This window comes from Pinus tabuliformis, chromosome 7, assembly GCF_031772625.1.
Source record: "Pinus tabuliformis cultivar Carrire ecotype Pingquan chromosome 7, CPIR1, whole genome shotgun sequence".
Classification (NCBI taxonomy): Eukaryota; Viridiplantae; Streptophyta; class Pinopsida; order Pinales; family Pinaceae; genus Pinus; species Pinus tabuliformis.
In genome coordinates this window covers 599291403-599318668 of record NC_142293.1, presented here as the reverse complement: position 1 = coordinate 599318668, position 27266 = coordinate 599291403, and the positions used below count along the sequence as shown (strand labels likewise).

The following is a 27266-nucleotide window of genomic DNA, read 5'->3' as shown; positions in this document are numbered from 1 at the left end:
TGCAGTAGAGATAATGTGCAAAGTGGGAGTTTGCAATTTTTTGTTTGTTGTTGTTTACATGCTTTGTTTTTGTTGAGTTTGAGCATGACCGTGCTTTGTGTTGTACTCATTTTTCTTTGTTTTGTATTTTTTCTCATTTTTTTAGTTTGGTTTTGGTTTTGTTTTTTAGGTGTGCGAAAGGAAAGGAAGCCAACAACAGGGAGAGAAAATGAAAGGGATGAGATGGAGGTAATCATTCATAAATGAAAGTGAATCACTTTAACTATAAGCAATGCACTTCACTCAAAACTATCTTTTTTTAATGCGTGACTTCATTTGCTTGTTATGCAATTTATTATATGTTTTATATGTGGCCTCATACTCAACTATATTGATCTGCTTTGTGTACTAAGCTATGAAGGTCAAGTGGTGAATACACCCTAGAAATTCTACAAACACAACACATACGATTGGTGAGCCATATTTTTTTCCTACATAATAATATTGTGCTTTAATCCACTGAAATATTTGTTGTTTGTGCAACGATTTATTGGTTTGTAATGCTTTCATGGTAGTATGATCTTGTTAATGGGTCAAGGGCAAGTAAGTATGTGTATGGTTAATTTATCGCTTTGTATATTTGTTATTTAATTTTAATTTTGTCCTGTGGTTTATTCATGATCTTATATACAATATTACTTTGTGCAGTGAGTGATTATAATTGTGTTTTGGATGATCAATTGGAGAAGATATCTTAGGCAATGTAGATGCAACATAAAGGATGGGTGAGTCATGTGGTTTTCCAGCATAATAACATTATTATTCTTTGTTTGCATGACTATTTGTCCTTCTAACATGGTTCTAGGGTAGTACTACTCAATGAGTGGTTTGACATATATGTATCTTTAAATTTGTATGTTTTTTTCTTCACATCACACGCACACCCCCACACAATGTGCCCTATTGACCCTTCAACTAATCAACCATCTTGTTAAGATATAACACTATTGCCTTGTGGACCGTAGGATTTTGGGTGTTCAATATGTTTATATATGCTTAGATTCCTTTTTTCGAAAAAATCGCCTCTTATGAAAATAATTTTTCTATTATTCCTAGTAGAATTTCATCTAGTTTAAAATTAATGTTTTTTTGTTATATAGCATAAAATAAATTTTCTATTATTCCTAGTAGAAGTACATCTAGTTTAGAATTTAATGTTTTTTTGTTATATAGCATGGAATATAAATCGACTGAAACTAAGTTGCATAACAAGTTCATGCTTTCAAACTCTTTGGTTTAATTTTTATTAGAAATCTAATATTTTATTGTGTATCTATTGTAGATGGCTTGTTCCAGAGAGCATGAATACGTGAAATACAAAATGGATTGCCCTTCTATATAATAATCTCAAAGAAAGGTGTGTTTCTTATTATTATTAATTTTTGTGTTCAACTCTATAGCTATTCTATATCGTTAATTATTGCGTTTAACTTATATAACGATTCTAATATCTTATTTTTTATCTGTTATAAATGGCTTGTTTTGATGAGCACAAGCAAGTGGAAAACAAGAGAATGCCCATTGTTATAAAACGAACTCTATGGGAGGTGTGTTTCCAATTATGAATAATTATTGGTTTTGAATATCCTTACCATTACTAATTGTGTGTATTTTAACCTTATTAAAACACTTTTTTCTTTCTTTCAGCGGAGGAGTGCACATTGCAGGAGAGATGATGAACATAGGGGATGTTTGCAATTTTTTCTTTATTCTTGTCTACATGTTTTGTTTTGTTGAGTTCGAGCATGGCCATGCTTTTTGTTGTATTCTTTTTCCTTTGTTTTGTTGTTTTTTCTCTTGTTTTTTGTAGTTTGGTCTTGGTTTTGTTTGTTGGGTGTGTTGTACTCGATTTTCTTTGTTTTGGTTTTTTCCATTTTTTTTGTAGTTTGGTTTTGGTTTTCCTTTGTTGGGTATGGAAAATTAAATGAAGGAAACACGCCCTAGAGAAGAGGATGTGGAAGGTATGTGACTCAATTTGCTTGCTATTCAATTTATTATATGTTTTATATGTGGTCTCATATTTATGGCTTCAGGGTAGTATGATCTTGTTAATGGGTCAAGGGCAAGCAGGTATGTGTATGATAAATTTATCGCTTTGTATATTTGTTATTCAATTTCTTTCATGGTTTATACATGATCTTATATATAATTTTACTTTGTGCAGCGAGTGACAATAGTTGTAGTCTGGGATGGTCGAGTGGAGAAGATACCTTAGGCAATATAGATGCAACATAGAGAATGGGTGAGTCATGTGGTTTCTCAACAAAGTATGATTATTATTATTATTATTTGTTTGCACAACTATTTCTCCTTTTAGTATGGTTTTTGGGTAGTACTACTCAATTAGTGGTTTGACATATACGTCAAATGGTATCTTTAAATTTGTATGTTTTCTTGCTCCACATCACACACACACACACTCCCACACAACGTGCCCTATAGAGGAGGTGGGTAAAGTTGAGCAAGAAAGCATGCTGACCCTTCAACCAATCAACCATTGTGATAACATACAACACTATCACCTTTTAGACCCTAGGATTTTCAGTGTTCATAATTCTGAAAAAGAATACCTCTTATGAAAACAATGCTTGACCCTTCAACCAATCAACCATTGTGATAACATACAACACTATCACCTTTTAGACCCTAGGATTTTCAGTGTTCATAATTCTGAAAAAGAATACCTCTTATGAAAAAGAATACCTCCTATGAAAACAATGCTTGTATTATTCCTAGTAGAAGTACAATGAGTTTAGAAAATAAATATTTTTTTGAGATATAGAATGGAAAATAAATGGACTCAAACTAAGTTGCATAATGAAAACAATGCTTCTATTATTCCTAGTAGAAGTACAACGAGTTTAGAAAATCTATATTTTTTTGAGATATAGTATGGAATATAAATGGACTCATAGTAGAAGTACAACGAGTTTAGAAAATTTATATTTTTTTGAGATATAGTATGGAATATAAATGGACTCAAACTAAGTTGCATAACAAGTTCATGCCTTCAAACTCTCTAGTTTAAGAGTTTAACTTTTATTAGAAATCTAATATTTTATTGTGTATCTATTGGAGATGGATTTATATTTTTTTTGAGATATAGCATGGAATATAAATGGACTCAAACTAAGTTGCATAACAAGTTCATGCCTTCAAACTTTCTAGTTTTAACTTTTATTAGAAATCTAATATTTTATTGTGTATCTATTGGAGATGGCTTGCTCCAGAGAGCATGAATATGTGAAATACAAAATGCACTCTCCACTTTTATATAACAATCTCAAAGAAATGTGTGTTTTTTATTACAATTAATTATTGCATTCAACTCTCTAGTATAACTTATATAATGATTCTAAAATCTCATTTTGTATTTGTTGTAGGTGGAGATGGCTTCTTCTAGAGAGCATGAATATGTGAAATACAAAATGGACTCTCCCCTTTTATATAACAATCTCAAAAGAGGATGGGTGAGTCGTGTTGTTTTCCAACAAAATAGTGTTATTATTATTCGTTTGTTTGACTTTTTCTCCAATTGACATAATTCTCGAGTATTACCACTCAATTAGTGGTTTGGCATATACATCAAATGGTATTTTTAGATTTATATGCTTTCTTGCTCCACATCACACGCACACACTAACAAAACTTGCCTTAGAGAGGAGGATGTTAAGGTTGAGTAAGGAAGCATGGAGATGGCTTATTCTAGAGAGCATGAATATGTGAAATACAAAATGGACTCTCCCCTTTTATATAACAATCTCAAAAGAGGATGGGTGAGTCGTGTTGTTTTCCAACAAAATTGTGTTATTATTATTCGTTTGTTTGACTTTTTCTCCAACTGACATAATTCTCGAGTATTACCACTCAATTAGTGGTTTGACATATACATCAAATGGTATTTTTAGATTTATATGCTTTCTTGCTCCACATCACACACACACTCCGACAAAACTTTCCTTAGAGAGGAGGATGGTAAGGTTGAGTAAGGAACTATGTTACTTGGGAGCGGGAGCGGGAGCGACCATTTTCAGAAGCTCCCGGTTTGGGAGCGAATCCCGGAGCGATTTTTTAAAAATATATATATTTTTTAATTTTTTAATTTTTGATACATATATGTCAACAAAAACATGTAGAATGATGAATTAGATATAAAAAACATAAAAAAGCATAGATTGAACCATATAACAACAATCATATAGAAGTTATAATCTTCATCAACCACGTCCGCAAGTTAGTAACATAGTAACATACAACATATTGAGTCTCATGATTCATCAATCTTAAAGTTTCAAGCTTTCAAAATTCAATATATAACATTTATCATCATTGATCACCAAAGTTGTACTTGTAAGCTAAGTGTAACCATTACAACAAATAATATCTAACATGAAATGAAATGTTATAAAATGAAACGAAATGAAACAACTTTCAACTTTCATGAAGCATCATATTCATAATTCATTACTAATGAGTTATAATTGCCAACTTCAAACTTAAATTGTCATATATTGTTTAAAAAATATCATAATAAATATGAAAGAGTCAATAGTTATAAAAGCTACTAGAAACTAGAGAAGAGAAGTACATCTATTATCTATTTCTTATGCTTGGGCCTCTTGCCACCACGAGAAATGTCTAATTTTTTAGTCTTGTTGCAAAATCAAGATCTTTGTCATTAATATCACCCTCCAAGCATTAATATCCAGAGGTATCTTTGTCATTACCTTTGTATCTGTATAGGGATCTTTGTCATTAATATCACCCTCTAAGCATTAACATAAGATAGAAAAAGCATAGCATGTCAAGTCAAGATTTTGTTTGAGTGATGCGTACATTTTTAGAAGGGTCATGATAGAGGAGTTCGACAACCAATGTCACTAACATCAAGGTACATAGAGGGATTGGTACTCTTGATTAAATATGAGTTCCATACCCTAATACATGACAAAATTCAATGGAAACATTGCAATCCCCCAATCCTGAAATCCTGAAAAACTGATAACTCTGCTGGATTTTGAATGAAATCTAAAATTCTACTTTCTCCATATGAAATCCAATGAGGACGAAACCACTCTCAAACATCCTGAGTCATTTCATGGTAATGTTAAAAATTTAAGTAAAAGGATGAAAATGAAAATTAAAGAAAATGTCACTTTTACTTTAAGAATTTAACATTACCATGAATAGCATATCAATACTAGGGCCTAGACTTGATCATTAAGTTGCCCCACTCAAAAACTATTTGTTTATTTCAAAAAAAATTGCATTTCGAACATTACTACAAAAAAAAATGCAAAAAAGGCAAAACGCTCCAGAAAACGCTCCCGAAAAGGCAGGGAGCGAAATTTTTTTTAGGGAGCGCGCTCCCGAAATCGGAAGCGATTTCGGGAGCGCGCTCCCGACCCGCTCCCGCCCGGAGCGCGGATCGGGAGCGGGAGCGAGGGGGGGGGGGGGGCGCTCCCCCGCAACACTGGTACTAAGGAAGCATACTTACCCTTCAACCAATCAACCATTGTGCTAATAAACAACACTACCGCCTTGTGGCCCCTAGGATTGTTGGTGTTCAATATGTTTAAATATGCTTAGAATACCTCTTACAATAAGAATGATTTCTATTATGATAACATTGATTGCATTATTCGTAGTATAATTACATCTAGTTTAGAAAATTTATATGTTTTGAGATATGGCATGAAATATAAGTCGAAGGGAATTAAGTTGGATGACAAGTTCATGCCTTCAACTCTCTAGTTTAAATTTTGTTAGAATTTTAATATTTTATTGTGTATCTACTGCAGATGGTTGAATCCAGTGAGCATTAATATGTGGAATTCAAATTGGATTATCCCCCATCATATAACAAAAGTGAAAGATAGGTATGTTTCATATTATGATTGATTGTTGCGTTCAACTTTCCAGTTTAACTTATATAACGATTATAATATCTTTTTATGTATCTATTATAGATGGGTTGTTCTCGTGAGCACGAGTAAGTGGAATACAAAATGGAGTGTTGATTCCAGTGAGCATTAATATGTGGAATTCAAAATGGATTACCCCCCTTCATATAACAAAAGTCAAAGATAGGTATGTTTCATATTATGATTGATTGTTGCGTTCAACTTTCCAGTTTAACTTATATAACGATTCTAATATCTTTTTATGTATCTATTATAGATGGCTTGTTCTAGTGAGCACGAGTAAGTGGAATACAAATTGGAGCGTCTATCATTATAAAACGAACTCTGGATGAGATGGAGGTTATCATTCATAAATGAAAGTGAATCACCTTAACTATATGTAATACACTTCATTCATAATTATCATTCATAAATGAAAGTGAATCACCTTAACTATATGTAATGCACTTCATTCATAATTATCTTTTGCTAATTCATGTCTTCATTTGCTTGCTATTCAATTTAAGATATGTTTTATATGTGGTTTCATACTCAACTATATTGATCTGCTTTGTGTACTGAATGACTACAGTTGTATAGTCAATGAAGGTCAAGTGGTGAAGATACTTTAGAGATTCTACAAACACAATGCAGATGATCAGTGAGGGATATTTTTTTCCTACATATTAGTAGTGTTTTAATCCGCTGAAATATTTGTTGTTTGCACAACGATTTATTGTTTTGTCTTAGCTTCAAGGTAGTATGATCTTGTTAATGGCTCAAGGGAAAGTAGGTATGTGTATGACTAATTTATCACTCTGTATATTTGTTATTCAATTTCTCTTGTGGTTTATTGGTGATCTCATATATAATATTGCTTTGTGCAGTGAGTGACTACAATTGTAGTGTTTGGGATGGTCTAGTGGAGAAGATACCTTAAGCAATGCAGATGCAACATAGATGATGGGTGAGTCATGTGGTTTTACAACAAAATAGTATTATTATTATTTGTTTGCAAGACTATTTCTTCTTCTAACATGGTTCTTGGGTAATGCTACTCAATTATTGGTTTGACATATATATCAAATGGTATCTTTAAATTTGCATGTTTTCTTGCTTCACATCATAAAGACACTCCCACACAATGTGCCCTGTAGAGGGCGTGGGTAAGGTTGAGCAAGCAAACATACTAACCCTTCAATCAATCTAATATCGTGCTAGCATACAATGCTACCGCCTTGTGGACCCAAGGATTTTGGGTGTTCAATATGTTTAGATATGCTTAGATTCATTTTTCGAAAAAAATGACCTCTTATGAAAACGATGCTTGCATTATTCTGAGTAGAAGTACATCTAGTTTAGAAAATTTATATTTTTTTGAGATATAGCATGGAATATAAATCAACTCGAACTAAGTTGTATAACAAGTTCATGCCTTCAAACTCTCCAATTTAACTTTTATTATAAATCTAATATGTTATTGTGTATCTGTTGCAGATGGCTTGTTCAAGAGAGCATGAATATGTGAAATACAAAATGGACTCTCCCTTTTTATATAACAATCTCAAAGAAAGGTGTGTTTCTTATTCGATTAATTATTGCATTCAACTCTCTAGTTTAACTTATATAATGATTCTAATATCTTATTTTGTATCTCTGGTATGGCTTATTCTCGTGAGCACGAGCAAGTGGAATACAAAAGGGAATGTCCATCATTATAAAACAAACTCTAGCAAGGTGCGTTTCATGTTACAAATAATTATTGGTTTTAAAATACGCTTATCATTACTAATTGTGTGTATTTTTACCTTATTCAACCTACTTTTTTCCTTTCAGTGGAGGACAACACATTGCAAAAGATATGATGTGCAGAGGGGATGTTTGGAATTTTTTCTTTGTTCTTGTCTACATGTTTTGTTTTGTTGAGGTCCAGCATGGCCATGCTTTTTGTTGTACTCGTTTTCCTTTGCTTTTGTTTTGTTTTGTATTTTTCCCTCACTTTTTGTAGTTTGGTCTTGGTTTCGCTTATTGGATTTGTTCTACTCGTTCTCCTTTGTTTTTTTTCCACGTTTTTTATAAATTGGTCTTGGTTTCGTTTGTTGGGTGTGGAAAAGGAATGAAGGAAACAAACAAAGAAAATGAAGGTTATTACCTATTAATGAAGGTGAGTCAACATGCCTAGTATCTTTTGCTAATTTGTAGCTCCATTTGTTTGCTATTCAATTTATTATATGTTTTATATATGCTCTCATAATCAACTATATTGATCTTCTTTATGTAGTGAACAACTACAATTGTACAACCAACAAAGATCAAGTGGTGAAGATGCACTAGACATACTATGAATGTGGGACAAAGGATGGGTGAGCCATACTTTTCTCCTACAAAATACAATTGTTCTTTGATGCACTAGGCATACCATGAATGTGGGAAAGAGAATGGGTGAGCCATACTTTTCTCCTATGAATACAATTGTTCTCTAATACACTGAAATATTTTGTTTCCACACTGATTTATCATTTTGTCATGGTTTTGTGGTAGTATGATGTTTTTCATGGGTGTGAGATTCAAGTTTTTTCCTAGAACTCTGATATTAAAGAAATGGAAAAGTTATATTGGGATTCACATCTTCAGGGCTTATCATTCATGATTGCCACTATTATAATATTAGCTAAGGGAGGGCAGGTTTGTGTATGGTTAATTCATTGTTTTGTATATTTGTTATTTAAGCTCTCGTGGTTTATTCGTGATCTCATATATAATATTAATTTATGTAGTGAGTGACTACAATTGTTGTGTCTTGGATGGTCGACTCGAAAAGATACCTTAGACAATGTAGATGCAACACAGAGGATGGGTGAGTCATGTTGTTTTTAGCAAAATAGTGTTACTATTATTTGTTTGCTCTATGTTTTCTCCTTCTAGCATGGTTCTTGGGTAGTACCACTCAATTAGTGGTTTGATATATACATCAATGGTATGTTTAAATTTATATACTTTCTTGCTCCACATCACACAGACACCCCCACATGTTAATTTTTCATCAATTTGTTCTATGCTGCAACTATCACTTCAACAATATCCAATAGCGTCCAATTTAACAATTTCACTTCTTCAAATTATCCAATGACAATAGAGCAAGATTAGATGGAACAATTAAACAAATGCACAATGAAAGCCAAGAGACAAGAGACACCAAAATTTGGTCATTGACTAGGGCAAAACCCACTATGGGGAAAACCTTTGCAAATCTTCTTCTTATTAGATTGTCTTCAAATGTTCAGCAAAGAGAGAGAGAACATCATGCAATATCAATTTCAATATCCAATATCCAATCAACTATCCAAATCAGAGACAAGAGAGAGAGTCAACTCAAGTGTAAATCTGTCCTAGTCAACAGTAGTCAACACTAGCAGTATGTGCCCTAACCAGTCAACTTTCCATGGTCAACATCTCTTCATTAGTTCGATCAAAGGAATTCAAATGCGACCTTGAATGAGGGTCAAAGTCGGCCCAAAATAGTCACTAAATCAACGGTCAAACTCGGTCAAATTTTGCACTTGAAGTTTGCGGTCAACCCTGTGGTCAGCCTCGATCAATGTGCCCATAATTCCTTGGTTCCTGTGCCAATCAATGCGGCCTTCCAAAACCAAAAATTTTACCCAAAAAATGCAATCAAACTGTTGGTCAACCCTGGTCAAACCTACAACAAAAATCTGAAATTTTCGGTCCTAAAATTCGTCCTTCTTGCCACACGTGTGAGAGAAATGATATGCCCAGTAAGCTGTACAAACCAATCAGAGATGGAGAGAGAAGATTGTGTTTGTTTATCGATCATCCTGTCATCATGTACCATCTCTGCTTGTCTCTGCTCATCTCATGCTGAAAATTCTCAAATCTAAAGAAGAAGAAATGCTGCAGGGGAGCTCTAGCTACCACCCTGCCTCTATCACCATCGGGGAGACTCTGCCACCACTTGGAATCATCATCATTATCATCATCGGGGAGCTATAACTACCACTTGGAACCAAAGACAATGGGCGAGACCAACCTACCCCAAGCATAGGGATCACACTCTATCCCAAAGTACCTGACAATAGGTGGGATCATCGTAAGGATCACCCTATTGTCCTTGATCATCCATCTTAACCTTAAAGAGTCAGATGGTAGAACACATGCATCCACCAACTTGGGCGAGATCCACCTACTGTAAGCGGTAGGGATCACACTCTATCCTAAGTCCCTCAACCCATTGGCTAGATGGGAGAGGTTATCCCATAGAGTGGGCAGGATGCTAACTGGGGGGGCATACTCTGACTAGGGGAGATCCCAGGTCTCAACATCCTATACTGGGGCATACTCTGACTAGGGGAGATCCCAGGTCTCAACATCCTATCGGTCATAGGTCTCTAATCCCCAGGAGCCCTATAGCTCCATTCCACACCCTGGGACCTCAATCAGGGGGGGAGAGCACTGCTCAATGTTCTTGATCAGTTCGGACCCTTATTTGAAAGGGTCATCTCAACTAGTCCAAGTTTCTCTCTAAAGACCAAGAATTTCCCTTTCGGTAAAGGCTTGGTGAGGATGTCGGCTACTATCTTCTCATTTGTCGAAATTTGAAGAAGTTTTACGGCTCCTCTCTGCACCATGTCTCGGATAAAATGATATATAATCTCTATGTGCTTCCTCAACCAAACTGCCTCACAACTCACAAGGCTAGTTTTGAAGTTTCTAAGTCTATCAGTTAGAAACCCTCCATGCACTTTACTGTTCTATCCTACCTACTTGTTTTTTTAATTAACAAGTTATTTACCATGTAAATACTGAAAATAAATACAAGTGCATGCTCAACACATTACATATCATCAACTGAAGGAAACAAAAACAAGCACACAAATGACACCGTTATTTTTGGACTAATGTCCCCGAAAAAACCCAATGTGGGAAAACTGGTGCAACTATCTGAGGGTTTTATTATTAAGTAGTTCTTTCTGAGTACACTGGGTGCCAAATTGGCTAACTCGATAGAGATAAAAAATCTGGCAGCAATACCTCTCTTCGGAAACAGGTATTCAGAAAGCTTGCTCCACGAAATCCCTCTCCAACACAATCTGAAGCTCAGCGTCAGCCCTGCTGGCCTCTGCGTCAGCCTGAAACCCTCTGTGTCAGCCTACTGAGGCTCTGCATAGCCTCTCCTGCAGCCTTTGCGTGGATGATGCAGGCCCTTTTAGTTCTGCGCAGTCTCTGCTGCCTTTGCGTGGCTCCCTCTAGCTCTGCGTCTGCCTCTCTCTGCTTCTGCGCTGGTCTCTCGGCACTGTCCCTGCCTCTCTGCCTCGTACTCACTGCCCCTCGCTGCAACTGATCACTAATTCTATCTCTCTTAGCAAACCCGCTCTAGATAGAATGACTGATCAATCTTGTGTGTTCTCCAAGTGACCCTCAAGCCTCCTCTTATACTTTTCTCGTTGACAAATCAACGACCGAGATTAAGTCCCTAATCAACGGTTAAGATTAGATCTGGCTTGATCCATGTCTTTTGGACCATTCTAACACAGTTTTATATTAATACACATTAATATTTTATTTTCCCTAAGTTTAGACTTAGGGACTCCATTGAAAATATTAATTATTTTAATATCTCCCAAACTGTTTAGAATCTACCCAAACCCTTCTTGGGTATTGGAGATCTCATGTGCCTTAGCCTCTCCACCAATTTTCGTGGCTAGAGCACATCCGATGCTACCCCAAATCAACAACTAGCTGCAATATTCTCGACGTCAACAGTGCTAAGGGCTATGGATTTCTGCTTCCTGCTCATCCATGATATCATGGTGGATCCCAGACTAAAACAACATTTGAAAGTACTCTTCCTGTCTACAACATTTCCAACCCAATCTGTATTTGTATATCCATGTAGTCTATGTCTCTAGCGACATATCTCAGTCCAAGGTTATTGTTAATAGTTGCATGTAGATATCTCAATACATGCTTGGCAGTGACCCAATGTACATGGTGAGGCTCGGTCATAAACTGGCTCAAGGTGTTAACTGCAAAACATATGTCAGGGTGAGTATTCACGAGAAACATCAGAGCACCAACCAATTGTCTATACTCAGAAGGGTTTGCTAGGTCCGGTCCAACAACTTCTCCACAACTTCTTGAAATTCATCTCCATAGGTGTAGGCAAGGACTTGCACTCAACCACGCCAAATCTCGACATATTTTTCTTTGTGAAAGGAAAATATCACCCTACTTTTGCCATACTTCTAGTCCCAGGAAATAGTGCATCAAATCAAGGTCTTTCATCTCGAATTCGGAAGCCAACTTCCTTTTATATTCTAGAATGAGAGGGTCTGCACCTGTCATGAATAAGTCATCGACATATATACCAAAATGAGAGGCATACCTTGGATTGTTTTGGATCAACATTGCTCCTTGTGAATCATAGCTTTGTCAAGTAACTGTCAATATGAGCATACCAAGCACGGGGGGCTTGCTTCAATCCATAGAGAGCTTTCCTCAATCGACATACATGAGTCTTCTTATCATGAACTTCAAATCTTGGAGGTTGTTCAACGCACACTTCTTTTTGCAGCGAACCATGTAAGAATGCGATCTTCACATCCATTTGATGAAGAGTCCATCCCTGACTTGCAGCAAGGGCTACTATCGAACAGATGGTTGTATATTAGGCCACATGAGCAAATATATCATCGTAATCTTCTCCCTCTTTTTGAGAGAATCCACGGGCTACGAACCTTGCCTTTTATTTTCAATACTTCCATCAGCCCCATGCTTGATCTTATAGAGCCATTTGGAGGTTACCACATATCTTCCCTTTGGTCTCGACACAATATCCCATACATCATTTTTCATAATAGACTCATATTCTTTGGCCATTGCATCCTTCCAGACTTGTTCCTTCATGACTTCTTCAAAGGTATTAGGTTCAACTTGAATCATATTGCTCATAGCTGCAACATATGCTTGATACCTGCATGGCTTCTTGCTTTCCCTGAAAGTTCCACGAGCAACAACATGTTTCTTGGAATCCTGTAGTGTGTCTTTGAGCCAAAGTGGTCTTTTCCTGGTAGGAGGATCACTTGGAGGAGGATCCAAAGGGTCCATAGGCTCCATAGGGTCATCAACGATGTCCTTCTTGGATTTAGGCAAAGAAGGACCTTCTAGGATATCCATATCATCACTTTTCTCTTCAAGAGTAGGAGGCGAAGGGAGGTCCCTTGCTTTTCTAAGGGAAACATCTTTATCGAATGTTACATCCCTGCTAATGTCAACCTTCCTTTACCTAGAAATATATATTCTAAATGCTTTAGAATCTTCACTATATCCAACAAACGTACCTTTCCTTCCTGTAGCTTCTAGCTTGTTTCTTTTGTCCTTCGACACATGGAAGTATACGGGGCAGCCAAAAATCCGGAGATGAACAATATCAGGCTTGACACCCGTGAATACTCCCTCTGGAGTTTCATTGTCCAAAGCTTGATGGGGAAACCTGTTTTGAACATATGCCATTGTGTTTGTTGCTTCAGCCCAAAGAAACTTTGGCATCTTTTGATCATGGAGCATGGCTTGGGAAACTTCTATAATGGACCTGTTCTTTCTCTCAGCCACTCCATTTTTGCTCGGGGGTGTAGGGCACATTGGTCTCCTTCTTAATTCCTTCATTCTTGCGAAAGTCTATAAATTCATTTGATATGTATTCCTCGCCGATGTCAGAATTGAAGCTCTTTATTTTCTTTCCTGTATGATTTTCAACAAAAGCTTTGAACTCCTTGAATAGTATATCCATGTCTTCATCGAGAAATCGTTGATGAAGGTGATGTAATAAAGATGACCCCCAAGTGAATGCACGGGCATTGGACCACATATATCAGAAAGAATAAGATGAAGGATGTCTTTCGTCTTGTTTTGGTTGGAGGGGAATGGTCCCCTTGTCTTCTTTCCACTTGCACACCCAGGGCATACTCCATTTTGTTGAGCTTGAACATCAGGGATTCCAGAGACCAACTTCTTCAATTTTGGAAGTGCATCATAGTGTAGATGGGCCAGCCTTCGGTGCCACAGCTCGCTTTGAAGATTTGTATTATGGACCATAGCTAGAAGAGGTCTTCCAGTGACTCTATAGAGTCCTTCAACCCTAGATCCCAATGTGAAGGCATTTCTCATGTAGGATTCAATAGACCAAGTAAGTACTTTTCCTTTAATGAATGCAACCCTCATTCCTTTATCCTCTGGAGCAGATATCGAAACCAAATTCTTCTTCAATCCCGACACATATAATACATCATGAAGCAAGACAGATTCCCCAGAGTTCAAATGAAATTTGACAGACCCAAAGCCCTTTACGGGATGAGTGGTATTGTCACCAAGAATAATGTTCAGATTGGTTTCCCTCTCTACCAAATTAGAGAGAACCACCTTATATCCAAAAAAATGGTGAGAGGCTCCACTATCAACCAGCCAACTGTCCCAAGAATTCGGAGGAGATGAACTTGATAAAGCAGAAATAAGAATATATTCAGATTGATTAGTAGCATTGCCTTCATACCTAGAGTTCTTTGACCTCTTTGGAGGATGAAAGCTATCTTCACGATCATCGGGGGAGACTCTTCTTTCATTCCTTCTTCTATTGCCTCTTCCTTCATATGACCTATTGTTGTTGAAGCCACGGTTATTGTTGTAGGACCTTGAAGAATTTCCTTTTGGAGCATCTCTCTTTTCGGGACAATCTCGAGCATAATGACCCTTTTGATGACAATTGTAGCATTCAACATCTCTATTTCGTCTTCTCGAGTCCTTGGAATCTTGATTGGGTTGAGGAGGTCTTCTTGATTTGAATGGCTTTCCCTTTCCTTTCTTTACGTTCTTCTTCTTCCATTGACCCGCGAAAGCAGTGGGGTCTCCTTCATTTGGCCTTTGAATTTTTCCTCTAGATATCATTAATCTTTCCTCTTGATTGCATAGAGCAAGTAGCTCATCAAAAGAAGGGATCTTTTCCTTGTTTCTGATAGAAGTAATGAACATATCCCATGATGAAGGAAGGCTATTAAGGGCAATCATCACCAATTCCCTATCAGGTATGATTTCTTGAGTAGTCTGGAGTTTGTCCCTGATCCTAGTGATTCTTGTGAAGAAGGATTGTACAGTTTCTCCCTTATGCAACTTAGACTCCTTGAGTTGATTTTTCAATTCCATTATATGACTCAAATTGTTTACCTCATACATGCCAACAATCTTATCGTACATTTCTTTGGAAGTCTTCAAGGATGAAATATAGACAAGTAAATGATCTCTTAAAGAATCAATAATGATCTTCTTAGCTTTAATCTCACCTTTCTTATACTTGGACTTGATAGCTTGAGAAGCATTTTTTGGTGGTGGTGAGATCTTTCCTTCCATGTACTCCAAGACATCATACTCATCTAAGGTGACGTTGATTTTGGTCTTCCATGCTGCAAAGCCAGATGAGTTAGCTAGCTTTTCATTATCCTTGAAATAAGAGGTAGACATTTTTACCAAAAGATTTTCCCCTTTTAATCAGTTACTTAGAAGGTGGATGCTCTTGCTCTATGTCTTTTGGGCTTGTCTTCGCCTCAACTATGATACCATGTTAATTTTTCATCAATTTGTTCTATGTTGCAACTATCACTTCAACAATATCCAATAGCATCCAATTTAACAATTTCACTTCTTCAAATTATCCAATGACAGTAGAGCAATAGTAGATAGAACAATTAAACAAATGCACAATGAAAAACAGCCAAGAGACAAGAGACACCAAAATTTGGTCAATGACCAGGGCAAAACCCACTATGGGGAAAACCCTTGCAAATCTTCTTCTTATTAGATTGTCTTCAAATGTTCAACAGAGAGAGAGTACATCATCCAATATCAATTTCAATATCCAATATCCATTCAACTATCCAAATCAGCTATCCAAATCAGAGACAAAAGAGAGAGAGTCAACAAGAGTCGACTCAAGTGTAAATCTGTCCTAGTCAACAACAGTGAACAACAACAGTATGTGCCTCAACTAGTCAACTTTCCATGGTCAAAACAACTCTTCAATAGTTCGGTCAAAGGTAGTCAAATGCGGCCTTGAATGAGGGTCAAAGTCAGCCAAAACAATCACTAAATCAACGGTCAAACTCGGTCAAATTCTGAACTTAAAGTCTGTGGTCAACCTCGATCAATGTGCCTAGAATTCCTCGGTTCTTGTGCCAATCAATGCGGCCTTCCAAAACCAAAATTTTTATCCAAAAATCGCAGTCAAACTATTGGTCAAAGTGCCTAGTCAATGCTTGTCAAACCTACAACAAAAGTATGAAATTTTCGTCCCTGTAATTTGTGCTGAAATTCGTCCTTCTTGCCACATGTGTGAGAGAAAAGATATGCCCAGTAAGCTGTACGAACCAATAAGAGGAGAGAAGATTGTGTGTGTTGAGATGATGCCAAATGAGGATGAAGGTCTCTTGTATTTATATGAATCGATGAGGGTGAATAGACATGTCGTTTGGGTTTCATGAGTCTACATGATGTTGAAGTTGACCTTGACAATTTGCACGTGCGGGCTTTAATTCAAACACACTTCTCCTTCTGCGATTTGAGTGATCTTTAGGCCGATTTTGGTCCTCTCGAAAAGAGAAATTTAATGCAATAATTATCTCCATCAAATGAGCTATCCAAAGTGGAATTTGACCCTAGTTGCATAATTTAACAACACAATGTCCTATAGGGAGGAGGATGGTAAGGTCGAGCAAGCAAGCATATTGACCCTTCAACCAATCAACCATTGTGCTAATAGACAACACTACTGCCCGGTGGCCCCTAGGATTTTGGGTGTTGAATATGTCTAAATATGCTTAGATACCTCTTACAAAAAGAATTATTTCTCTTATGATGACATTAACTCCATTATTCCTAGTAGAATTACATCTAGTTTAGAAAATTTATATATTTTGAGATATAGCAGGTAATATAAATGGATTGGAATTAAGTTGGATGATAAGTGCATGCCTTAACTCTCTAGTTTAACTTTTATTAAATTTCTAATATTTTATTTTGTATCTATTACAGATGGTTGATTCTAGTGTGCATGAATACGTGAAATTCATAATGATTCTAGTGAGCATGAAATGTGAAATACATAATGGATTATTTCCTTCTATATAACAAAACTCAAACACGTATGTTTCATATTATGATTTATTATTGCATTCAACTATCTAGTTTAACTTGTATAATGATTCTAATATCTTATTATGTATCTGCTATAGATAGCTTGTTCTCGTGAGCTTGAGTAAGTGGAATACAAAATGGAGTGTTTATCATTAGAAAGCAGACTTTAGAGGAGGTATGTTTCCATATTTCTTGTTATGAATAATTATTGGTTTTGAAATATGCTTACCGTTACTATCTGTGTCTGCATTTTAATCTGATGCACCCCACTTTTTTTCCTTTCAGCGGAGGAGAGGACATTGCAGTAGAGATAATGCGTAAAGGGGGAGTTTGCAATTTTTTGTTTGTTGTTGTTTACATGTTTTGTTTTTGTTGAATTTGAGCATGGCAATGTTTTGTGTTGTGCTCATTTTTCTTTGTTTTGCATTTTTTTCTCATTTTTTTAGTTTGTGTTTGGTTTTGTCCTTTAGGTGTGCAAAAGGAAAGGAAGGCAACAGGGAGAGAAAATGAAAGGGATGAGATGGAAGTAATCATTCATAAATGAAGGTGAATCACCTTAATTATAAGCAATGCACTTCACTCAAAATTATCTTCTTCTAATTCGTGACTTCGTGACTTCATTTGCTTGCTATTTAATTTATTATATGTTTTGTATGTGGCCTCATACTCATCTATATTGATCTACTTTGTGTACTAAGTGACTATAGTTGTATAGTCTATGAATGTCAAGTGGTGAATATGATAGACATTCTACAAACGTAGCACAGATGAATATGCCCTAGACATTCTACAAACGCAACACAGATGGTCGGTGAGCCATATTTTTTTCCTACATAATAATATTGTGCTTTAATCCACTGAAATATTTGTTGTTTGCGCAACAATTTATCAGTTTGTAATGCTTTCAGGGTAGTATGATCTTGTTAATGGGTCAATGGCAAGTAAGTATGTGTATGATTAATTTATTGCTTTGTATATTTGTTATTTAATTTCTCTCGTGGTTTATTCATGATCTGATATACAATATTACTTTGTGCAGTGGGTGACTATAGTTGTGTTTTGGATGATAAATTGGAGAAGATACCTTAGGCAATGCAGATGCAACATAAAGTATGGGTGAGTCATGTGGTTTTATAGCATAATAGCATTATTATTCTTTGTTTGCATGAGTATTTGTCCTTCTAGCATGGTTCTAGGGTAGTACTACTCAATGAGTGGTTTGACATATACATCAAATTGTATCTTTAAATGTGTGTTTTTTTGCTCCACATCGCACACACACCCCCACACAACGTGCCCTGTTGACCCTTCAACTAATCAACCATCCTGATAAGATACAATAGTGTCAACACTATTGCATTGTGGATCGTAGGATTTTGGGTGTTCAATATGTTTATATATGCCTAGATTCTATTATTCCTAGTAGAAGTACCTCTAGTTTAGAATTTTTTTTGTTTTTGTTTTGGTTATATAGCATGGAATATAAATCGACTGAAACTAAGTTGCATAACAAGTTCATGCTTTTAAACTCTCTGGTTTAACTTTGATTAGAAATCTGATATTTTATTGTGTATCTATTGTAGATGGCTTGTTCCAGAGAGCATGTAGATGGCTTGTTCGAGAGAGCATGAATATGTGAAATACAAAATGGACTCTTCCCTTTTATATAATAATTTCAAAGAAATGTGTGTTTCTTATTATGATTAATTTTTATTAGAAATCTAATATTTTATTGTGTATCTATTGTAGATGGCTTGTTCCAGAGAGCATGTAGATGGCTTGTTCGAGAGAGCATGAATATGTGAAATACAAAATGGACTCTTCCCTTTTATATAATAATTTCAAAGAAATGTGTGTTTCTTATTATGATTAATTTTTGCGTTCAACTCTATGACTGTTCTATATCATTAATTATTGTGTTTAACTTATATAACGATTCCAATATCTTATTTTTATCTGTTATAGATGGCTTGTTTTGATGAGCATGAGCAAGTGAAAAACAAGAGAATGCCCATCGTTATAAAAAACTCCACGAGAGGTGTGTTTCCGATTATGAATAATTATTGGTTTAGAAATATCCTTAACATTACTAACTGTGCGTATTTTAACCTTTTAAACCATTTTTTTTTCCTTTCAGTGAAGGAGAGCACATTGCAGGAGAGATGATGAACAGAGGGGATGTTTGCAATTTTTTCTTTATTTTTGTCTACATGTTTTGTTTTGTTGAGTTCGAGCATGGCCATGCTTTCTGTTGTATTCTTTTTCCTTTTTTTTTAATAATTTTCTCTCGTATTTTTTAGTTTGGTCTTGGTTTTGTTTGTTGGGTGTGTTGTACTATGTTTTCGTTGTTTTGGTTTTTTTTTCATGTTTTTTTGTAGTTTGGTCTTGGTTTGCTTTGTTGGGTGTGGAAAAGGAAATGAAGGAAACACGCCCTAGAGAAGAGGATGTGGAAGGTATGTGACTCCATTTGCTTTCTACTCAATTTATTATATGTTTTATATGTGGTCTCATATTTATGGCTTCAGGGTAGTATGATCCCTTAATGGGTCAAGGGCAAGCAGGTATGTGTATGATAAATTTATCGCCTTGTATATTTGTTATTCAATTTCTCTTGTGGTTTATACGTGATCTTATATATAATATTACTTTGTTTAGCGAGTGACAATAGTTGTAGTCTGGGATGGTCGAGTGGAGAAGATACCTCAGGCAATACAAATGCAACATAAAGAATGGGTGAGTCATGTGGTTTTTCAGCAAAGTATGATTATTATTATTTGTTTGCATAACTATTTCTCCTTTTAGTATAGTTCTTGGGCAGTACTACTCAATTAGTTGTTTGACATATACATCAAATGGTATCTTTAAATTTGTATGTTTTCTTGCTCCACATCACACACACACTCCCACACAATGTGTGCCCTATAGAGGAGGTGGATAAAGTTGAGCATGTTATGTTTTCTTGCTCCACATCTCACACACACTCCCACACTCCCACATAATACTCAATTAGTTGTTTGACATATACATCAAATGGTATCTATAAATTTGTATGTTTTCTTGCTCCACATCACACACTCCCACACAATGTGTGCCCTATAGAGGAGGTGGGTAAAGTTGAACATGTTATGTTTTCTCGTTGCACATCATACACACACTCCCACACAATGTGTGCCCTATAGAGGAGGTGGGTAAAGTTGAACATGTTATGTTTTCTCGCTGCACATCACACACACACTCCCACACAACCCGCCCTATAGAGGAGGTGGGTAAAGTTGAGCAAGCAAACATGCTGACCCTTTAACCAATCAACTGTTGTGCTAACATACAACACTATCACCTTGTGGACTCTAGGATTTTCAGTGTTCAATATGTTTAGATATGCTTAGATTCATTTTCTAAAAAAATACCTCTTATGAAAACAATGCTTTTATTATTCCTAGGAGAAGTACAACGAGTTTAGAAAATTTATATTTTTTTTGAGATATAGCATGGAATATAAATGGACTCAAACTAAGTTTCATAACAAGTTCATGCCTTCAAAGTTTCAAACTCTCTAGTTTAACTTTTATTAGAAATCTAATATTTTATTGTGTATCTATTGGAGATGGGATGAATTTATATTTTTTTGAGATATAACATGGAATATAAATGGACTCAAACTAAGTTTCATAACAAGTTCATGCCTTCAAACTCTCTAGTGTGAAAATTCTGTCACTGCAACGACTGATTTATTTTGCCTACTTATTTCCCGATAAGTTATTTATGAAAATCCTTCAGTAAACATTAAAATAAATTTTGTTGCAGATATCACATCATAATACAGAAACAAACACGTGCACACAATTTAATACATCGACACAAATATTTTGGACAATCAGTCCTCGGAAAAATCCAATGTGGGAAAACCAGTGTAGTAAGGGAGGATTTTATTATTCAGCAATTCTTCAGTACAACTGGGTGCCAAACTGGCTTACCCAACAAAGAGAAAATTCTTCAGCACTTCCCCAGTCTCAGGGTCAGCTTGGCTGACCTCTGCGTAGCTCCCAGACCCTCTGCGTCAGCACTGGGCCTCTTTGCGTCACCCACACAGGCCCTCCAGTGACTGCGCAGTCAGCAACCTCTGTGTCTGCCTGAGAGGCTCTGCGTCTACCTCTCCAACCTTTGTGCTGTTAGAATCCACCCAAACCATTTCTGGGTCTTGGAGATCTCATGTGCTTTAGCCTTTCCACCGATTTTCATGGCTAGAGCACATCCAATGCTACCCCAAATCAACACTCCCTATTAGCGAGGACTCTACTCTAGTAATACTCCACATTGAGCATCACCCTGATTATCCGGCACTAATCCCTGTGCTGATACTAGGTCTCCCTGATCAACATCCTTTGTACTGCTGCCCATGGCTCTATCACTGCCACTGCTACATCTGTACTGCAACTCCCTCTGCATCTGCGCTGTTGCTGGTCCATCTTCCCAACACTGCATCTGCACTGCAACTCCCTCTGCATCTGTGTTGTTGCTGGTCCTTCTTCCCAACATTGCATCTGCAAAACTCCTCATCATGTTGCATCGTGCTACTGCTGACTGCTACTGCACTGCAACATCATACCCATTTCTGCTACTGAAATGGATTCTTTATCATCCCCATCTTCTCCCTGAAATAATCAAACTTGGTTCTTCCAAGGGCCTTGGTAAGGATGTCTGCCACCTGTTCTCCTGTAGGAGTGTAGCTCAACTGTACAGCTCCTCGTTGGACACAATCTCTAACAAAGTGACACCAGATATCAATATTCTTTGATCGATCGTGAAACACTAGATTTTCAAAGATCTTGATGCAACTCTGATTATCACACATGATCCTGGTCGCCTCCATCTTTCTTTTAAATAGGTTCACCAACTGTTTTCTAAGCCATAGAGCCTCGCACGAAGCTATTCTTGTGACCATATATTCTGCCATAGCTGAGCTCAGAGCCACATATTTTTGTTTCCTACTGCGCCAGGAGATCATTCCTGATCCAATGTTGAAACAATACCCAAAGGTTCTTTTCCGATCCACTGAACATCCTGCCCAATCTGCATTAGTAAACCCACTCAATCTGATATCCTTACCCCTGGTGTACAAGAGTCCATAATCGACTGTTCCCTGTAAATTCCCGAGAACATGTTTGGCTGCGACCCAGTGTGCCCTCTTCGGCTCCACCATGAATTGAATGAGGGTATTGACAGCGTAGCAAATGTCTGGTTTGGTATTGACCAGATACATCAGGGACCCTATGAGCTGCTTTTATAAGGTGGGATCAACATCTTTGTCTTCTGATGCATCAATCTTCTTCCAGTTGGTTATCATTGGAGTAGCCATGGGTCTACTATCCTCCATCCTGAATCTCTTTAGGATTTCTGTAGCATTTCTCCCTTGCCCAAGGAAGATCTCCCCCTTTTGCTGCCAAACTTCCAACCCCAGGAAATAATGCATTTGTCCCAAATCCTTCATGTCGAACTTTGTGGCTAGATTCTTCTTGCAGTCCCCTATGAGCCTGGATGATCTTGTCAGGAAGAGATCATCCACATATAATACCAAGATTAGAGGCTCATTCTCTACAACCAGATAGTAGAGATTTGGATTTGCGTCACTCTTGACAAATCCCATTTTCTGCAAGTAGCCATCGATTCGCCCATACCACACTTTAGGTGTCTATTTCAGCCCATACGAGGCTTTCTTCAATCTGCATACATGAGACTTCTTCTCACGTGTCTCAAAGCCCTCTGGTTGTTCAATGTATACCTCTTCTTCTATCACACCGTTTAGAAATGCCGTTTTGACGATCTGATGAATCTCCCACCCCATCTGTGCTGCAAGAGGTTTTGACATCCATTTGATGAATCTCCCACCCCATCTGTGCTGCAAGAGATATCATGGTTCTAATAGATGTATACTTGGCTATTGGGGCAAAGGTCTCTTCGTAGTCAATTCCTTCCTTCTGAGCATACCCCTTAGCCACAAACCTGGCTTTGTATTTCTCAATACTATCATCTGCAGCGTATTTAATCTTGTAGATCCATCTCGAACCTACCACTGATCTGTCTTGAGGCCTTGGCACTACCTGCCAGACATCGTTCACCATTATGGAGTTGTACTCCTCTACCATCACATCTCGCCAAACCTGATGTTGAGTTGTCTCCTGAAAACTGGCAGGCTCCCCATCTCGAGCTACTAATGAAGTCCTCTGCATCTCGTAGAATCTGATGAAGTTCCCTGCTCGTTCTTCCTCTGCCAGCAGGTGCTTCTGTTAGCTCCTCCTCATCTTGTGATTTTCCCTGACTCGAGGAAGAATTCTTTTCTTCCATTGGCGCACCGATGAAGTCCTCTACATCTCATAGAATCTGACGAAGTTCCCTGCTCATTCTTCCTCTGCTAGCAGGTCCTTCTGTTAGCTCCTCCTCATCTTGTGATTCTTCCTAACCCGAGGAAGAATTCTTTTCTTCCATTGGTTGAAGAGGTTTGACCAACGGTTCTTATTTTGACTGCTCCTCGGATGGTGTTTCTTGAGCTTTTTTGAAAGCCTTGTCTTCCATGAACTTCACATCTCGTCGAACTACTACCTTCCTGCTCCCTGGAAGATAGATTCTGTATTCCTTAGCGTTTTCGCTATATCCCACTAGATATCTTTTCTCTGCAGTTTGATCTAGCTTCTTCCTCTTTTCCTCGGGTATGCAACAATATGCTAAGCTCCCAAATATATTGAAATGACTAACTTCAGGCGTCTTCCCTGTGAAGACTTTCTCTGGAGTAATCTTTCCTAATGCTCGATGAGGAGTTCTATTCTGAACATAGACTGCTGTGTTGCATGCTTTTGCCCACAAGAATTTTGGCATATCCTGATTATATATCATGGCTCTAGCTACTTGTACAATAGTCTTGTTCTTTCTCTCTGTTACTCCATTCTGCTCTGGATTGTAAGGAGTTGTCCACTCTCTTCTGATGCCCTCCTTAGCGCAAAAATCAGTGAAGTCCTTATCGACATACTCCCCACCACTATCTGAGCGCAAAACTTTTAGTTTCTTCTCAGTGAGATTCTCCACCAGAGCCTTGAACTCTTTGAATCGACAGAAAACCTCGTCCTTGGTTTTCAGAAAATAAATCCAAGTTTTCCTTGAGTGTTCATCAATGAAGGTAAGGAAGTACTTGACACCACTAAGAGATTTAGTGGACATGGGTCCGCAGATATCTGAGTGTATCAATCCTAGTACACTCTTGGCCCTGTTTTTACTTCTAGGAAATGTTGCCTTGGCATACTTTCCTAGAGCACATCCTCTGCATACATCATCTCGTTCCGTACTAAGATCCGGAACTCCTGTTATAGTGCTCCTGAGAATTCTCAGAGCCCCATGGTGCAAATGTCCCATTTTTCTGTGCCATAGTTCATTCAAATCCTTGTCTCCATGACAACCTATTAGTGCCATTGGTGATTCTAGTTGTAGTCTGTACAACCTATTACTTTTGATCCTGATCCGCACTTTTTTTTTCAAGCTCGGGTGTTTGACGTAAACTTTCTCCTTGATGAAGAAAACGTTATAGCCTTTGCCTTGAAGTTGCGACACGAAAAGTAAGTTCATCCCCAATTCTGGTACATGCAACACATTGGTAGCATGGAACTGCTCTCCTGTTTCTGTTTGAAAAACTATGGTACCCCTCCCTACTGGAGTACATTTTTCCTTGCTCCCCATGGTGATCTGAAAGTTCATCTTCTCCTCTCGATAATCTGAGAAACATTCTTGGATTCCCGTCATATGCCAAGAGGCCCCATTGTCTATATACCATACCTCTAATGATGCGGAGCTAGTCAAGCCACTTCTTCTTCCAGCTTGAAAGCCAACATAGAGTAATTGAAATCACTTTCTCTTGTGCAATTTTCAAAAAATCTGTGCGAGTCTCCTGACGTAGATGCCTCTGCATCATGGTCTCGACTCATAATTGATTTTCCCTTCCTGTCTCTGATTACTTGCTCTGATACCATGTGAAAATTCTATCACTGCAACGACTGATTTATTTTGCCTACTTATTTCCCAATAAGTTATTTATGAAAATCCTTCAGTAAACATTAAAATAAATTCTGCTGCAGATATCACATCATAATACAGAAACAAACACATGCACAAGATTTAACACATTGACACAAATATTTTGGACAATCAGTCCTCGGAAAAACCCAATGTGGGAAAACCGGTGTAGCAAGGGAGGATTTTATTATTCAACAATTCTTTAGTACAACTGGGTACCAAACTGGCTTACCCAACAGAAAGAAAATTCTTCAGCACTTCCACCAGTCTCAGTGTCAGCCTGGCTAACCTCTGTGTAGCTCCCAGACCCTCTGTGTTAACCCTTGCCTCTTTGTGTCTGCGTTGGGCCTCTCTGTTCCACCCACGCAGGCCCTCCAGTGATTGCGCAGTGTGCAGCCTCTGTGCTTGCCTGAGATGCTCTGCGTCTGCCTCTCCAACCTCTTCACTATTCCCTTGGTGCTGTTCCCGACTCTTTGTTCCGTACTTGTTGCCTCCTGCTACTCTCCAGACCACTAGTTCGAATTTCTCAGCTAACCGCGCTCCAGAAATCGAACTGACTGGTCTCCCTCAGTATGTTCTCTAATTGACCCTCAAGCCTCTTCTTATACTTTTCCTGTTGGTCCTTCAACAACTGAGATTAAATCTCTAATCAACGGCTAAGGTTAGATTTTGCTTGATCCATGACTTTTGAAACCTTCTAACCCAGTTTTATATTAATACCCATTAATATTTTATTTTTCCTAAGTTTAGAATTAGGAATTCCATTAAAAATATTAATTATTTTAATATCTCCCAAACCGGTTAGAATCTGCCCAAACCATTTCTGGGTCTTGGAGATCTCATGTGCTTTAGCCTCTCCACCAGTTTTCATGGCTAGAGCACATCCGATGCTACCCCAAATCAACATCTAGTTCAACTTTTATTAGAAATCTAATATTTTATTGTGTATCTAATCTAAATATTTTATTGTGTATCTATTGGATATGGCTTGTTCTAGAGAGCATGAATATGTGATATAAAATGGACTCCCCCCTTTCATATAACAATCTCAAAGAAACGTGTGTAAGAAAAAAAGGTGTGTTATCGCATTCAAATCTCTAATATAACTTATAAAATGATTCTAAGATCTTATTTTGTATCTGCTGTAGGTGGAGATAGCTGAGATGGCTTGTTCTAGAGAGCATGAATATGTGATACAAGATGGACTCTCCCCTTTTATATAACAATCTCAAAGAAAGGTGTGTAAGAAAAAAAGGCGTGTTTTTTTATTACAATTAATTATCGCATTCAACTCTCTAGTATAACTTATAGAATGATTCTAATATCTTATTTTGTACCATCTGTAGGTGGAGATGGCTGAGATGTGCTGTAGGTGGAGATGGCTTGTTCTAGAGAGCATGAATATGTGATACAAAATGGACTCTCCCCTTTTATATAACAATTTCAAAGAAAGGTGTGTGAGATGGCTTGTTCTAGAGAGCATGAATATGTGATACACAATGGACTCTCCCCTTTTATATAACAATCTCAAAGAAAGGTGTGTAAGAAGAAAAAAGGCAAGTTTTCTTATTATGATTAAGTATCGCATTCAACTTTCTAGTTTAACTTATAGAATGATTCTAATATTTTATTTTGTATCTGCTGTAGGTGGAGATGGATGAGATGTAGATGGAGATGGATGAGATGTGTTGTAGGTGGAGATGGCTGAGATGTGTTGTAGGTGGAGATGGCTGAGATGGCTGGTTCTAGAGAGCATGATATGTGATACAAAATGGACTCTCCCCATTTATATAACAATTTCAAAGAAAGGTGTGTTTTTTATTACAATTAATTATTGCAATCAACTCTTTAGTATAACTTATAGAATGATTATAATATCTTATTTTTTATCTGCTATAGGTGGAGATGGCTGAAATGGCTTGTTCTATAGAGCATGAATATGTGATACAAAATGGACTCTCACCTTTTATATAACAATTTCAAAGAAAGGTGTGTAAGAAAAGAAAGGTGTGTTTTTTTTATTATGATTAATTATTGCATTCAACTCTTTAGTATAACTTATAGAATGAT

General features: G+C 37.2%; 2 long non-coding RNA genes across 5 annotated transcripts; both read left to right on the top strand.

Annotated features, from left to right (window-relative positions):
* Window positions 1-1378: 1378 nt before the first annotated feature.
* Window positions 1379-27188, top strand: LOC149248855 (uncharacterized). 4 transcript variants are annotated; one of them, XR_016265786.1, is made up of 16 exons: window positions 7606-7679; window positions 7779-8106; window positions 8224-8305; window positions 8720-8799; window positions 17240-17316; window positions 17427-17687; window positions 17887-17952; window positions 18050-18082; window positions 18181-18257; window positions 18725-18992; window positions 19107-19179; window positions 19279-19874; window positions 26345-26434; window positions 26543-26733; window positions 26844-27005; window positions 27096-27188. It is a non-coding gene; the product is annotated as an uncharacterized LOC149248855 (long non-coding RNA). The 4 variants fall into 4 exon arrangements; XR_016265785.1 differs by lacking the exon at window positions 8720-8799 and having other exon boundaries at window positions 8224-8384; XR_016265787.1 differs by lacking the exons at window positions 7606-7679; window positions 7779-8106; window positions 8224-8305; window positions 8720-8799 and adding exons at window positions 1379-1586; window positions 1687-2281.
* On the top strand, window positions 3721-7526 carry LOC149248856 (uncharacterized). Its single transcript, XR_016265783.1, has 5 exons — window positions 3721-3815; window positions 5841-6129; window positions 6220-6342; window positions 6535-6909; window positions 7440-7526. It is a non-coding gene; the product is annotated as an uncharacterized LOC149248856 (long non-coding RNA).
* Window positions 27189-27266: the final 78 nt, after the last annotated feature.